The sequence below is a fragment of the Phoca vitulina genome, unplaced genomic scaffold (genome assembly GCF_004348235.1).
Source record: "Phoca vitulina isolate PV1807 unplaced genomic scaffold, GSC_HSeal_1.0 scaffold48, whole genome shotgun sequence".
NCBI lineage: Eukaryota > Metazoa > Chordata > Mammalia > Carnivora > Phocidae > Phoca > Phoca vitulina.
The window spans coordinates 10,572,663-10,588,562 of NW_022589751.1; the positions used below are offsets into that span (position 1 = coordinate 10,572,663).

General features: G+C 36.1%; 1 protein-coding gene across 4 annotated transcripts in view; it reads left to right on the forward strand.

The window, feature by feature from the left end:
* The window catches only part of R3HCC1L (R3H domain and coiled-coil containing 1 like), an 85,209-nt gene that overhangs the window by 4,530 nt on the left and 64,779 nt on the right, over positions 1 to 15,900 (forward strand). For all 4 annotated transcript variants that reach the window (XR_004302686.1, XM_032432354.1, XM_032432355.1 and 1 more), the window contains exon 2: positions 12,821 to 12,925. The gene's annotated coding sequence lies outside the window, so the exon portion shown is untranslated. The remainder of the gene's footprint in view (positions 1 to 12,820; positions 12,926 to 15,900) is intronic.

Sequence of the window (15,900 nt, forward strand, 5' to 3'; positions counted from 1 at the left end):
AATATACGTAATTTTAATATTGGCTTGTAGTTGGGCTGTTTCAAGTTCTTTGCCATGGAATACCAGAAGAGTTTTTAAGAACGAAGAGAAGCATTTGGATTTAAATCCTAAGCTCTCAAATTTATACCAGTAGTCCAGTTTGTGTTTCCTTATTATCTGTAAAATAGGAATAATAATAGCAATCCTGCTTGTTTACAAAGATCAGAGGGAAAAGGTAACAAGAATGATTTGGAAATGGGATGGATGGGTAGCTGCGGGGAAGAAACTGACTGAAAGGCACAGTCTAAGAGAGGAACACAAACTCATACATGAATTTGTGAGTTCTGAAGCCTCTCTGACCCTGAGAGTTTTGGATAAGGGATTTTGGACTGGAATTAAAAACCTAGTGCTAGGAAAAATGAATTTATTAGCCTATATGTGGTTCTAAACTTTTTTATTCTGTGAATCTTTTCAGACCTTTTGTGCTTTCATTTTACATTTTATTTTAGGAAAAGACCCAGAGGAAAATAAATAGCCTTGATTTGTTTATGTGGTTGGTAATTCTCTACAACCATCCCAAATAACAGTTTCAAACTCAGTGTGACCATCTTTCAGTACATTCACAGTTTCCAGTGACCTTTTTGGCCTCTTGACTCTTCTAGTGTGAGAACCAATGATTTATTAAGTACTGGAGTTGACAAGCCCCATGAGCCATGTATCTCTTGGTTTCTGCCACCACTGTTGTTAATGTGACATTGCTTTTCTTTCCCTGCTTGCCATAGTGTTTCTTTTTTTGTATTGTGCTTCTTGTTTGTTTCCTTGGGTAGCCTGAAACTTTTCTTTGCTTCTGACACTTGAGTTCACAGTCAAGGAATTTATCTTTGACTTTATAATGTTATACAGTTTTCATTTTGTAAGTATTTCTTATTACTATTATTATATATTCAATACGTGCTCGTTACAGAGGATTTGGAAAATATACCTGTATTTTCACCATTTGGAAGTAACTGTTAACATTTTGGATTATTTCCTTCCTTTCTGTTTCCTGTGTATGTTTATTAATGTAACACAGACACACTTAAATTGGAATCTCTTGCTATTGTATATAAATTCTGTATCCTGATTGAAAAAAAGTAACATGTTTATGAATAGTGTTTAGCACAATTTCTAGAACTAGCATGAATTATATATTCTGGGCAATGATCTTTAAATTTGTATTCATTTTGGGTGGGAAATTAGAAGATAGGTTCCAATTCTGCTTTACCATTGCCAAACTGAAAAGCAGGGCAAGTTGTAGGCTCTCTGGGCTTTCATTGTGGCAGCTGTCCAACAAACTTTCTGAGGTATTTGACACAACTATCTGATGAAAGTTAACCTTTTCCTTAGAAAATCACTCATACACAGAAGAAGACCTAGTCTGGTCGGTCTTTGAGATTCTTCTAGTTCTGCTACTGGATGATCCTTGTGTTGGGGAATACAAAATAGAGCAGTATCTGTGAGGTTATTTGGGCTTCAAGGAAGAGGAGGATCTTAAAGGAAGTGATAGAGTAACAGATTGACTGGAGAGGACAAGAAAATTCCACACAGAGAGGAGCGATGAGAAGTTAGAAGCAAAAATGAGTACAATATGTGAGTTGAGTGAGACAAAAAGGGAATGTTAACAGTATTGCACAAATGAAAGGTATGATTTTTACTGAGGATGAATAGTAAAGAGATGTGACTTGTTAGGTTTATATGTGTGTGATAATGAGGAAGAATTAATGGAAGGCTTTGAAGGCTGAAGAATATAGATTTGGTCCTGTAGGTGATGGTACTTCTGTTGAAAGTCATATGATGAAAACAGCGAGAAAGGTCCTGGTAGCTTTGTGGGATAACCACAAAGTTGAGAGTTTTTGGAGAGTATTTCAATAGGACAGTGGTGGGGTAATGTGGAAACAAAACATGATAGCTCTTGTGGAGGAAGAACAGTAACCATGGGTTTGGAAGAGCTGGAAGAATCAGGATACCTCAAAGTTTTGAGCCTGACCTAGCAAGTATATTGTGGTGTAATTGATCGTGTCATTGGGAAAGGAGCTCAGATAGGCCTAGGGAGAGAGATAGTGAGTTCAAGTGCTAATACAAATTTTAGGTATTAGATAATTTGAGTGGTAGTTAAAAAAATCTGGTGCTTTAAAACTAAAGAACTTAAAAATGAATGCTCTTCTTTTTAAATTGTTTTTGAGGCCATGCATTTATTTTAGCAAATAAATATTCTTTGGAATTTGTCTTTTGAAACTGCTTTCAGAACCAGTAGAGTCATAGAAGAAAACCAGTCTTATTACTTGATGATCATATCATTTGTCTTCAAAAGAGTATTTTCTAGCTCGATCACTCATCTTATTTACTGATTGCTAAGTGATATTTGACAGTTTCTAAAAATGTAAAGGCATAAAATTTATTACCATGGTGGATGTGTAAATGATTGTAGTGTGGTTGCTGAGAAACTTAAAAAGTCTGAAGCTGTGATGGCATCCTTAGAATAAAGTGCTAGTGTACTGTGGTTAAGAGGGTAGGTTCTGGAAAGCCTAGGTTTGAATGATCTCTTTGGTACATTAGTTATGTGTCTTGAGCAAGTTATTTAATTTGTCTGGGGCTCAGTTTCCTCATTTTTTAAAATGGGTACGGTAATAATACTCCTTACTTCATAGAATTCTTGTCAGGATTAGCTCTTATACTAAGAACAGTGCGTGGCAAATATTAAGAGCCCAGTAAATATTAGCTATTCATTAGCGTCACAACAACCACTGCTATTGCTACCATCACTACTGTATTTATCTATTTTGTTTGTTTTAAAAATCACTTATGTTCCTGTTTAGTTATGTCTTATACAAGTGAAATGATAGGCAGCTGGAGATAAAACTAGAGCACAAATAAAAGACCTGACATACAGTGTGTGTGTGTGTGTGTGTGTGTGTACTTTGTTTTTTGTTTTTGGTTTTGTTTTGTTTGGTTTTTTAGAATGTTGGCCTAGGAGAAGAGTGGAAAAGACCAAGGGTGGGATATTGGTGAATACTTGTGGTAAGGGTTTGGGAAACAGAAAAGGGGCTGGCAAAGGAGCAGGTGGAGATTGTTCAGAGAAAGAACGAAAACTAGGAGTGGGTCTTAGTAGTAGAGGTTATACTAATTAGGATTAGATTTGGTTGCAGCCAAGTAACAGAGACTTAAATATCATAGAAATGTATTTCTCTTAATGTCAGGAATTCCAAAAGTAGTCTAGGGCTGGTATGGTTGGTTTGTCATGGTGTCATGTTGCTGCTCTTTTGTGCATGGATTCTGTTCTTTTCCAAAGTCATTTTATGGTCTAAGATAATTACTGGAGCTCCAGCTGTTTCATTCACATTCCAACCATCAGAAAGGAGGAAGAGAATACATCTCCTTCCCTTTAAGGATATTTACTGAAAGTTACATGTGCCACTTCTCATATTCCATTGGTGAAAATTCATCACTTAGCCACACCTTCCTGCTGGAGCGGTTGGGATTTGGAGACTATTTTGAGTGGTCAGTGCCTGGGCGTAAAGAACAGGAACAATGAGGATAATCCAAATATAGCTAGATGAAGAATATAGGGTAGATAACCGAGTTAATTCTCCCTTTAGGACAGTTTGTCATTATTGGTAATCCTTGACAGAGTTTCTATACTTATGAAAACTGCGAATATAAAACCACTCTTGTCAGATTGTGTCAATAGTACTTTGTTTTTAGGGTGTAATCCTTCACGAATCCTTGTTTAATAAGGATTATCAGTCTCATAAGGAAAAAAATTATTTGTATGTACATGTATGTATGTGTGTATACCAATACATAATGTGTGTGTGTTTTTATATATTTCCTCATTTAACCTTGGCATTGGCCTAAATTACTTTATATGGCAACAATGTGCAGTAAAGTGATGGTAAATAAGCCTCTGTATTTCTGTTTTGTAGTTTTAAGCCCATAATTTTACTTAGCTTTCCATCCACTCTCCATTTTGGTTGTTTTGGGCAGTGTTTTAATCCATCTGTGTCCTTTTATATTACTACTCTCTTTTACTGCTGTTAATCGTACTTCCCAAAATAGATAAATGAGCAAATTTAATTAAATGTGTTATTTGCACTCTCCTGATCATTAATGAATTTGTAAGTAAGATCAGACCTACAATGTTTCTAGTATTATAATTACTGAATTCTGTCCACTCAAGTGGTAATTATTTGCTTTAAGATTTTTTTTATTTTTAAAGCTTCTATATTTTGTGTGTTTGTGTTCTTTCAGTATTGGAAATATGAAGGTCTTCCAAAAAAAAAGGGGGGGGGGAGAACTTTTTTCCCTAGGATTTTTTTTTATTCCTTTCAATTGAAAATATTTTATTTATATATTTTTGAATGATGAACAATACATTTAAGATAAGAAATTCATCAGTTGCTGTTTTTTGTATTTTATCAACAGACATACAGTTTAAAATAGACAAGTTTTAAAAGTCAAATAGTAAAAAAGGGATTTATAACAAAATATAGTGAATCCCCCTGCTCTCTAGTTTCCTCCCTAAAGGTAACCACTTTCAACTCCTTAAGCTATTTCTTCTGGCATTTATGTATCTCCATGTTTCAAAATAATATATGTGCAATGCTGTCCTTTTTCATTATATACTGAGTCTCTGTTATGGTAGAGAAAGCTGTACTGTTCTTAAACCACCATCACCACTACTGTTCTCCTCTAGCTTCCTAATTTAGTTATAATATTCGGTTAAATGAGATAGTTAATGTTGTGTTTACATTATTATGCCTGTGCAAATTTTACTTTCTGATAGTGTCTGAAATAGTAGCCTCTCAGTGCAGTTTTCCACAAGGTCAGTCACAGTAATCTGTCAGTTCCAATTTTCTTTCCTTTTAAAAAATTTTTTTGGCAACTTCTCTTCTGGAGACCTTCGTTGTCCTCCTATCTGGGCCTAACTATCTGGGCCTACTTCACAGCTCTTTTCCTGGGAAGATTTCCCTTTGTTATCTTTAGACTTTTCTCTCCTTTTCAGTTTGATTCCCAGTATTATCTCTTATCTTCCTTATTCTTCATTTACCCTCTTGCTTAGGTAGAGCACATCCTCTAGTAGTTGTGTTGGATGAAAAAGATGATACTGTGGCAGAGAACATGGGGATGACAAACCTTCAACATGCCTGACTCTGTCACATAGCTTCAGTCTGAACCGGTTGCCTTCTACTTTTGGTGCAGTTTGCATCCTGGAATCCTGGAATGTCCACTCACTGATATTCCTTCACTTTTCTCTTGTGTTGGATATCTTGTTTTCCAGACCCCATGCCTTTCTTTGTTTTGGTTTGTTTCTTCATTTGGTGTCAAAGGATGATGAGACCATCACACCCTATCTAGAATATCTCATCAGGCACAATCTCCTTGAACAAAGAGGATTGTTAATCTTACATAGTGGTTTTGGGGAGGGTGGAGTTCAGGGATTGGAGGATTTTAAGAGGTGGAAGTGGGTTAACATCATCTATAGAAGCATGGTTACTTGGGTGACGTTGTTCATTGGTTGGCACTTGGGAGTGTATTTATTGGAGTGAATCTGTCCCTGATTGTTTGGCTTGTAAAAGAGTGCCTGCTGTGTTAAGTTGTCCTTATCAATTGAATGGATTTAAAACTGGTACTCCTGGCAATTTACCATGGCTACAGACAGTCCGTCTTTTCTTGAATTTGTTCGAATTTTAAATTTTCAGTCCTCCGGTAATTTTCTAAGAAGTGTATATGTGGGAGGTAATTTTTTGAGCCTTTCCATGTCAAAGTGTCTTTTATTTTTTCCTGTCCTCACATTTGATGAATATAGTTTGGATGAGTGTAAAATTTTAGATTGGAAGTGTTTTTCTTCGGAATTTTGAATGCATAGTTTTTTCTCCTTGTCCTCTATTGCTGTTGAGAAGTCCTCAGCAAACGCAAATCCTCTTCTTTTGTTTGGACCTACTCTTTGGAAACTTGTTATAACGAGTTTCTGCTTTGCACCCAGTATGAAATTAAACAGTGATGTGCCTTGGTGTGGGGTCTTTGTCTATTTTTATGTAGTGCTGGGTATTTGTAGGTACTTGGAGGTCCTTGTAATCTACAATTTGCATTTTTTGGGGAGCTGGTATGTGGGGATGGGGTGGGGAGCATAGATCTTAGCTATTAACATGCTCCCTTAATCACCCTGTTTGAAAGACCTCTGCATTTTTGTAGTCAGCCTAGAGATCATCCTTTTTACATTCTGCAGAGATAACCTCAAGTTTTCTTTCAAGGGGGAGAAGGGGATCTAAGGATCTAACTTCTCCTCAAACAGTCTCCATTTCACTTCCAATTCCAGAGGTGGTGCTGGCTGTAAATTGGGTTGGGTCTCAGCTTTCTCTACTGCTGGATTGGGATTTGGCTCTCCAGGACCTGCTGTAAATACCTGTATATGTTCCAACTTCCAAAGTTGTGTTACTCTTTTCTCCTCTTTCCATCCTTGTTGATTTGTATGTTAAAAAAAAACCAAACAAACTTTTATGTTAATAGGATTTTGTAAAGAAGCAAATTTATATGCGTATGTCCATTCCGCTCTCTTAACCCACAGGGCTGAAAGGATTTGATAAGACTAACTGCAGTATTTTTATGTGAAATGATACTACATGATCATTATAATTTTAATACATGAAAGGCAAGTAACAGTATATAGTGCTCAAAAACAATAACTGAATATGGGTCTGCAGAGAGGGTAATGGAAGAGAGGGTAAAGGAAGAGGGTAAAGGAAGAATGTCATGCCTCCCTTGACTGCAGGCTATCCCTTTAATTTCTACAGATTATTTTTGGTAAAAGACATAAAAATGATTCATTTTCATTATAAGAAAGCTAGTAAATACTGATAGGTATGAGGAAGAAAATAAGAATCACTTTGATTCCTCAGTGTATTTTCTAGTCTTTTCTGTGCATTTACTTATGTATTTGTGCAAGTACGTTTATTTTTTTTTTTTTTTTTTTTTTTTAAAGATTTTATTTATTTATTTGAGATAGAAAGAATGAGAGATACAGAGCATGAGAGGGAGGAGGATCTCAGAGGGAGAAGCAGACTCCCCACTGAGCAGGGAGCCCGATGCGGGACTCGATCCTGGGACTCCAGGATCATGACCTGAGCTGAAGGCAGTCGCTTAACCAACTGAGCCACTCAGGCGCCCCTGTGCAAGTACGTTTAAATGAAACGTGTATTATTTTGCTTCTCCCCCCCATTTTTTCCCACCGTAAATGTATATATCTTTTAAGAGGATTGTTTTGTGCAGAATCTAAAGATAATATTAACAACTTCTAACAGCTGCCATTTATTTGATTATAGATTATGTGCCAGGTACTGTGCTAACATCTTTTTTTTTTTTCTGTTTAGTTTATGTTGACGTTATTTCAGACTGCAGGAAAGTTACGAGAATACAAAAAATTTACCCAGATACCTCAAACGTTAACACTTCTATACATTTCCCTTTTCTCTGCCTCCTTCCATTTCTCCTTTTCCTCCTCTTCCTCCTTCCTTTTCTCTCCCTCTCTCTCTCTCTCTATATATATACATACACACACACATATATATACACTCTTTGTATATGCATTTCTTTTTTTTTTTTTTTTTAAGATTTTTTATTTATTTGACAGAGAGAGAGGGAATACAAGCAGGGGGAGAGGGAGAGGGAGAAGCAGGCTTCCCGCTGAGCAGGGAGCCCGACGTGAGGCTCGATCCCAGGACCCTGGGACCATGACCTGGGCCAAAGGCAGACGCTTAACGACTGAGCCACCCAGGTGCCCCTGTATATGCATTTCTTGAACTATTTGAGTTAGGTGCAGGCCTGTTTCCCTGTATACCTAAATACTTCAGAATGCATTTTCTAAAAATAAGGTGTTTTTTTTTTTTTTTTTATGTAACTACGGTACAGTTGTCAAAATCAGGAAATAAACAGATTTAATGTTATTATCTAATCTATAGACTTGTTCAAATTTCAACCCTTGTCCCAATGATGTGCTTTTATAGCAAAAGAAAATTCTGCATTCCAGTGGTCATATCTCTTTACTTTCTTTAATCTGGAGCATTTCCTCAGTCTGTGTTTTTTTCATGACATTGGCATTTTTGAAGAGTGCAGGCCAGTTATTTTGTAGAATGCCTCTAATTTGGGTTTATCTGATGTTTTCTCATGATTGGATTTAGGTTATCTATTTTTGGCAGGAGTACCATAGAAGTAATGTTATACTTCTCAGTGCATCATGTCAGGAGGCGTAGGATGAATTACTGGTAATGTGATCTTGGATCACTTCATTAAAAATCCATCCTTGTTTTATACCTTTAAAAAAAAAAAAAACCTGTTTTTTTTTTTTTAAGTTTTTTAAAAGGTAGTGTCTGCCAGGTTTTCCAGTGTGGTTATGATTTTTCCTTTTGTAATTTTTTTGGTGGTAAAATATACATAACATAAAATTTACCAGTTTAGCTATTTTTATGTGTATGGTTTAGTGGGGTTAAGTACATTCACTTTTTTTTTTTTTTTAAGAGCGAGAAAGCTCATTTGTGCACACGTGTGAGCAGGGGTGGGGGGTGAGGAGCAGAGGGAGAGAGAGAATCTCAAGCAGGTTTCACGCCCATTGTAGAGCCCAAAGAGGGAGGGAGGGGGCTTGATCTCATGACCCAAGAGTTGGACACTCAACTGACAGAGCCACCCACATTTTGTTTGTAACTCTGAAGTATCTTTGAGAAAAACAGTTTGGGACTTTATGAATGTCTTGTTACTTCTTGAGCTTTTACTCACCAATTTTAGTATTTAGTGATTTCTGCCTGAATCATTTTCATGATGGTTCCTGAATGGTGAGTTTCTAATTCTGCCATTTTTTTCTACACTTATTTATAATAATACTTTATTTCATAATTATTTGTTTTGTGGCTGTCCCTGATTTGGTCAGTGGGAGCCCCTTCAAGCTAATTCCTGTCATTCTTTTGGCTTGCCCTTCTCATTCTTTGAGTACTGCCTTACTTCTTACCACAACAAAATGTTTAGGCTCATCTTGTACTTTCCCAGCCTGAGCCCTGGAATGAGCTATTTCTTCAAGGAGCTCTGGTTCCTTTTAGTAGAGAATGGTTTTAAAAGCCATGATTGGGGGGTGCCTGGGTGGCTCAGATGGTTGGGCGTCTGCCTTCGGCTCAGGTCATGATCCTAGGGTCCTGGGATCGAGTCCCGCATCGGGCTCCCTGCTAGGTGGGGAGCCTGCTTCTCCCTCTGCCTCTGCCTCTCTCTCTCTCTCTGACTTTCATGAATAAAAAAAAAAAAAAAAAAAATTAAAAAAAAAAAAAAAAAAAGTGTTAAAAGCCATGATTGGGACTCCAGATGCCCTCGTTACTACTGGGTATTATTGCTCCAGGACCTCTTGGCAGGCATCTAGGAAATAGATGCATGTGGTATATGTGTGTGTGTCCACACACGCTTGTATATCTTCATCTGTCTACTGAAAGCACTGAGTTTATACTGATAACCTCTGATCTCAGCCAGTACTACAGGGTTTATTCTGTCCTTCCTTTATTCTGTACTTATAACTTCCTCTTCCAACAGTGAGAAATCTAGCCCTGTTATTCATATTTTTACTTACTGGCTCAATCCTAGAATATCAGAAAATAGTTTAAGAATTGCTTACTCATACCACTATTTAAAAGTTACCTACTAAGGAGGTTCAATATTTGTTGATAGGTTTTCCTTTAGCCTAAGGGTATGTAGTCTAAATCTCCACTGTCAAATAGGGTAGCTACAACACATGAATTGTGTCCGAAGTGTAAAATATACATTGGATTTTGAAAACTTAGTATGAAATAAGGAATGTCAAATATCTCATTAGTATTTTAATATCATCTTTATGTTGATTATATATTAAAATATTTTAGATATATTAGATAAGATATATTAATAAAATTAATTCCACCTGTTTTAATGTGGCTACTGGAAAATACTAAATTACATATGTGGCTCCCATTATGTTTCTATTGGACAGTGCATATCTAAAAACCATGTTTAAAAGTTACTTGGATTAGTTTTCTCTCTCCAGCATTCTTCCCTCCCTCCCATGGTTATGTTAGTCATTTGAAATACAGTTCAGTTCTATTTCTAAGTTTTTCTCCTTGTTCTAATTGATCTTCCTTATTTTTGAGTATGTGAAACATTAACATGGTTCCAAAAGTCAGAATTGTACAAAAAATACATACTCAGAGCAGTGTGTCACCCTTTTCTTTTTCCTTACCACCTGTTTCCACCCACCCTCTATAGATAACCAGTTTCATCATTCTCTGAATTATCCTCACTGTGTGTTTTTCCCCCAGGAATGATGAGATATATGTTTATTTTCTTATTTCCTCTTCTTTTTTACACAAAAGGTGCATATTATAGATAACTCTTTTGTACTTTGGTTTTCTCAATTAACACAATGTATTTTGGAATCCATTCCATATCAATTTATAGATTCACCTTCCTTCTCTCTGTCTTTTCTTCCCTCTGACAATTGTGTAGTACTACTCTATTGTGAAGATGTTAACTGTTCTTTTATGCTGTTCGCAATATTTTGCATTTACAAACTGTGCAGAGACTAACCTGGTCATATATATTTTTGTATGTTGGAAATACATGGGTAATTTCCTAAAAAGGGATGGTTGGGTCAGAAGTTTAGAAGCATGTGTAGTTTTCATAAATATTGCTAAATCCCCTTCTTTGGGGGTTGTATAAATTTGAATTCTCACCAACAGTGTATGAGAGTGTTCATTTCCCCACAACCTTGTCATCACAAGTGTTGTTAATACTTCTTAATTTTTGCTGACCTTATAGGTAAGAAGTGGTATCTCCATATAGTTTCAATGTTTATTTCTTTTGTTTGTAGTAGGGGTGAACATCTTTTCATATGTATAAAGGTCATTTAAATATCTTTTTTATGTGAATTGTCTTGTATCTTTTTATTGATTTCTCTATTAGGGTTTTTTCTCCTTCAGTTTTTTTTTTTTTTAAAGATTTTATTTATTTGAGAGAGAGAGATAGCGAGAGAGAGCACAAGCGGGGAGGAGAGGGAGAAGCAGGGTCCCTGCTCAGCAGGGAGCCCCATGTGGGGCTCAATCCCGGGACCCTGAGATCAAGACCTGAGCTGAAGGCAGCTGCTTAACCGACTGAGCCACCCAGGTGCCCCTCTCCCTCAGTTTTTAAGAGTTCTTTATTTTTAGGGATATTAGCTCTTTGTAAGTTATATATGTTAAGATATTTTCTCCCAGTTTGTCAGTTGTCTTTTGACACACGTGCATGTGTGTGTGCGTGTGTGTGTTTAGGCTTTTATCTAGTTCAATTTTTCAGTCTTTTGTTGCATCTGAATTTTGGGTTATAATTGGAGTGTACCTTTCCCTTTCCCCGGGGGTGGAGAAGAATTTACGTATTTTCTTCTGGTATTTGTATCATTTTAGTTGTTTCATTCAGATCCCTGCTCCATTTAGAGTTTTTTTAAATGAGTATTATACAAGTTTAATAATCTTTTTCCAAATGCTAATTAGTTGTCCTGGCATATTTTTTCTTTAAAAAGTATAATTTTGCCCCAGTGTGTTTTGAGGTGCCCCCTTTAGCATACATTAAGTTTCCATTGAGTTTATTTCTGGACTTTCTTTTGCACTGATCTATTTCTGTACCATTATCAACGCTTTTAATTATAGAGGCTTGATAATATATCGAGGGATAGCTTTTAACATTTTTAATATTTCATTGGTTATTCTTACATCTTTATTTTGTTGAACTTTAGTAATCAGCTGTCTATCTCCATAAGAAAGTTTGCTCAAATGAGATTTTTATTGGGATTATGTTAAATTCATAAATTACTTGAGGGAGAACTGACATCTTTATGATGTTGAATTGTGTTGAGTCCATTTGTTAAATCTACTTGTGTGTCAGGAATGTTTCAAAATTTTTATATTGGTTTTGTACACTTCTTGTTAAATTTTCCATTTTTAAAAAAATGTTTGTAGGTCTTTATATCAAAATTTATAGAGCTACATTATTCTTTCTAATGACTGTCTATTTTTCTATAGTTGAGATGTACCATAATCTATTTAACCTCACCCATATGGGTGCACATTAAAGTTTACAATTTCTCATTATTATAAAGAGTTCTGGAATAAGTCTTCTGGTAGAAGTTCATTATCTGAAATTTGTTCAAATGCTTTATACGTTAATAAAATGTGTGCCTCCACTAACAATGTGTGAACTCTATTCAGTCTCCATTTACCAAAACAGGACCTTATTGCTCCTTTTTTTAATCTTTGTCAGTTTGACAGACAAAAAAGGTACATTTATTTTGCATTTCTCTGCTCACTGATGTGATTTATTTTTTCTTAGCTAGTTTATTTTTTATCCATCCAACCATCCATTCAGTATATTCTTATTGAGCATCCACCATGTGCCATCCTGTAAGTTAGAACTATAATGATGACTAGAAGTTGATCTTTTTGTGTTTTTCATCATTTGTATTGTTTTGTTTTTTCTCTCTCTTTTTTTAATGGCAGTTAATAGGCACTTCTGCCCCCTCAGATTAGTTCTCATAGGACTGAGAGTGAGAAAAGATGACATTTTTATTCTGTTTGGGTCATGAGCTTCCAAGAAGTATTTTTGTTATTTGTATTTATTTCCATTGCACATTCTATGGTAGGTAAACGACTGTGTTAAGCTTTTAGTATTCAAAAAATGAGATAATGAAAGTTAACTGCATATACTAGTGTCAAAGAACTGATAATTACATATTTTTATAAAAGTAACTTTTATTATTATTATTATTTTCCAGGTGAGGCTGCTGTTTATCAGAAGGAAAGCTTTGTGTCGTTTGCCTTGAGACACAATCTGTGTGTTCTAAAGTTTTATTATTCAGAAAATAAATGTCATTTATTTGGTAAGTCATTTAATTACGACTTCTGCGTATATTATAGAAATATTGTTTATTTACTCTAAATATTTGCTTGCTTGCTTATATTTTGTTTCTTTAGTGTCATTTTATTTGTAACTCTCATGTAAAAAACAAGTTTGAGAGTGGCAATTACCTGAAGGACTAACGGTGTCTTAAAGATTTTCTTCTGTTCACTGTTCTTAATTTTGGTGTTTGTGGTAAAGAGAAAAGGGGCTGGTTAAATATTAGCATTAGTTCTCAAAGCTGGAATACTAGTTTTGCTCTTTTTAGTCTCTCTCCACCTAAGAACTGAGAATTGACATCCTTCCTGTCAAGCTCTAGAACTTCTGTCTCATTCATACAGGGAGCAGTTCAGCCATCCCTGGTGGTCTAGTGGTTAGGATTTGGCGCTCTCTCATACAGGGAGCAGTAAAGAAGCTGTGTTATTGTAGAGGTTTGAAGAACTGATTCAGGAAGAGTAGATGGTCAGTTATATCTTCAGTAAGGCATAATGAAGCAGAATGAATAATGCTATCAAAGGAATTAGAAATGAAAAATAATGAGGTATATAGTGAAACTGATTTTAGTTGTTTAATATTACTCTGTAGGTGTTTTTTTTAAGTTTTTTTCCAGGAAGATATAAGTTGATATGATCACTGTTTTGTAAGAGGTTCTTCTTACCCGCATCCTCTTAATGATCTTTTCAGTCTATTCCAGGTTCTGATTCTTATGTGTCACCAGTGATAACTGGGAAGCTGATATGTAGGGTGAAGACTTTAGTGGTATCAAGGGGGTTAGTCATAGCAAATGTCAGAAGATCATACTTGGGTGCTGCTGAAGCATATGGCAAAAAATTGGAAACTAATGAAATGATACTGGTGACTTACAGAACTTTCTATTAAATGGTTTTACATAGCAATATATAATGAAAAGTAAATATTGACGTTGAGAGCTGAGCTTAAACAATAGAATCTAAGGATGAGGAGCCACAGCTATGGAAAAAAAAGGGAAAGAAGATTCTCTTTTCATATCTTTTTGGTAATCTCTTTGCTTTTGTTAGCATCAGAAAGCTGACTTCTGATGTTCTTAGAGCATGTGTCTGGCTTGTGTGAGTAGAGGCATTGGATTTCATTGTGCATGAGTCTGAAACGGCCCCGATCTGAGAGCATACCAAAGTGAGTTTTAATCTTGGTTATTTAAAATCTCCTTGTACCTGTCTTATTAGGAGTATTATTTTTTTAAGAAGAAACTAATTTGCAACTGCTATAAAGAGTGACATTGTGTCCGGGAAAATGCTGTACTAACACACTGCGTTGTCCCACAAGAGTACTTCCCAAGTCCCTGAACGCAGTGCTGACAATCTGTGACGGCCTGTGAATGGTTGGGCAGCAGTTGGGGAAGACCGCCAGCAGAGTGAGATGGTTGTGTGTAAGTTATAGAGGAGGTGGGGAGGGGAATGAATGAGAGAAGAGCAGAGCAACTCGGGTTCTGTGGGCAGTTTGAATGGAAGCTATTGTTAGCTCTGCTAAAACGACTGTGAAGTGAACAGCCAGAGAGTGGGGAGGGCTTTTGGTGGAGTAGAAAAATCGGGTATTTCACTTTTCCTTTCAAGGTGTCATTGTTTCATTCTGTCACCAAACTGTAAGGCTAAATGTTCTATTGATGAGAGTATGGATTGGATAGATTTAAAAATTTTGAAGACACTAGAAATATCACTTCATGCCAGGAAATGGGACTATAAAGATCAGGGTGATAGGGATGGGACTTATCTTTTCCAGGAATTATTGTAATGGTAGTAAGGCCAGTTACCATATAGATCTGGAATGACTGGGCCTTTATCTCAGACAAATGGATATCCTGTTATTTATTTATATATTAGATTTTTTTATACATTTACCTCCAACTGGTGGTGTTTTAGAAACACTCAGCCAGCTAGAGCAGTCTTCATCAGACATCAAGGCATGGGTTTCTGAGTATTTCTGGATTGTGGAATAGAATTTAATGTGGGGCAAGTTATGGTTCAATATGGTTCAAGCTTTGGCTCTAGCTAGACTAGTTTCTTTAACTGTCTTCAAAATAACATTCTTTGACTTACTGCCTCTTCATATTGTTCACACTATTCCTTCTCCTGGGAATGTCTCCCTCTGATTCTCATTCCCTAAACCAGCTTATAAAGGCCTCACTCCAATTCCACCTACTTTATGACATCGTCAACCATTCCAGGCCCTTAGTGATATTTCACTTTCTATGTTTTTATCATTTACTGTTTTTCTCTTTATTTGGCTATCATATGTTACCTTAAAATTTTTTTTTTAGATTTTATTTATTTATTTATTTGTCAGAGAGAGAGAAAGCATGCAAGTGAGCACAAGCAGGGGGAGCGGCAGGCAGAGGGAGAAGCAGGCTCCCTGCTGAGCAAGGAGCCTGATGCACGAGACTCGATCTTAGGACCCTGGGATCATGACCTGAGGCAAAGGCTGATGCTCAACCGACTGAGCCACCCAGGTGTCCCAAAATTTTTTGAAAAAATTTTTTTATTTTCCCAATTAGGTGGGGACAACTTAAAGGGGAGGTTACATTATTCATGTGGTTCAAACCATGTTATATTATTGTAGTCTTACTTTACAATCTTCCACTGTCCCAGCATAGATCTCAGTACAGTATCTGCACTTAGTAAATATTTGTTTTGACTTGGAGAAAATGCCATTACCTATTGTTAGCTTTTCCAGTCTTTAACGTATATCTTTCTTTTTGTATCATAAGAATAATAGATTAAAATGCAGTTTAAGTACCTGAGTTATGTTTGTTCAGTACACTATACTTCTTGGAAAGTCTTCTGTAGTGCTCGATACAGGCTTCCTGATTTTTTAAAGGAGCATTGCTCTTAAGATATTATATTCGAAGGTAATTACAGTATTTGTTTTTCTTGAATCTCTAATTAGTAAACCTTCAATCTGCATGTAAGAGAAGCTCTTATTTGT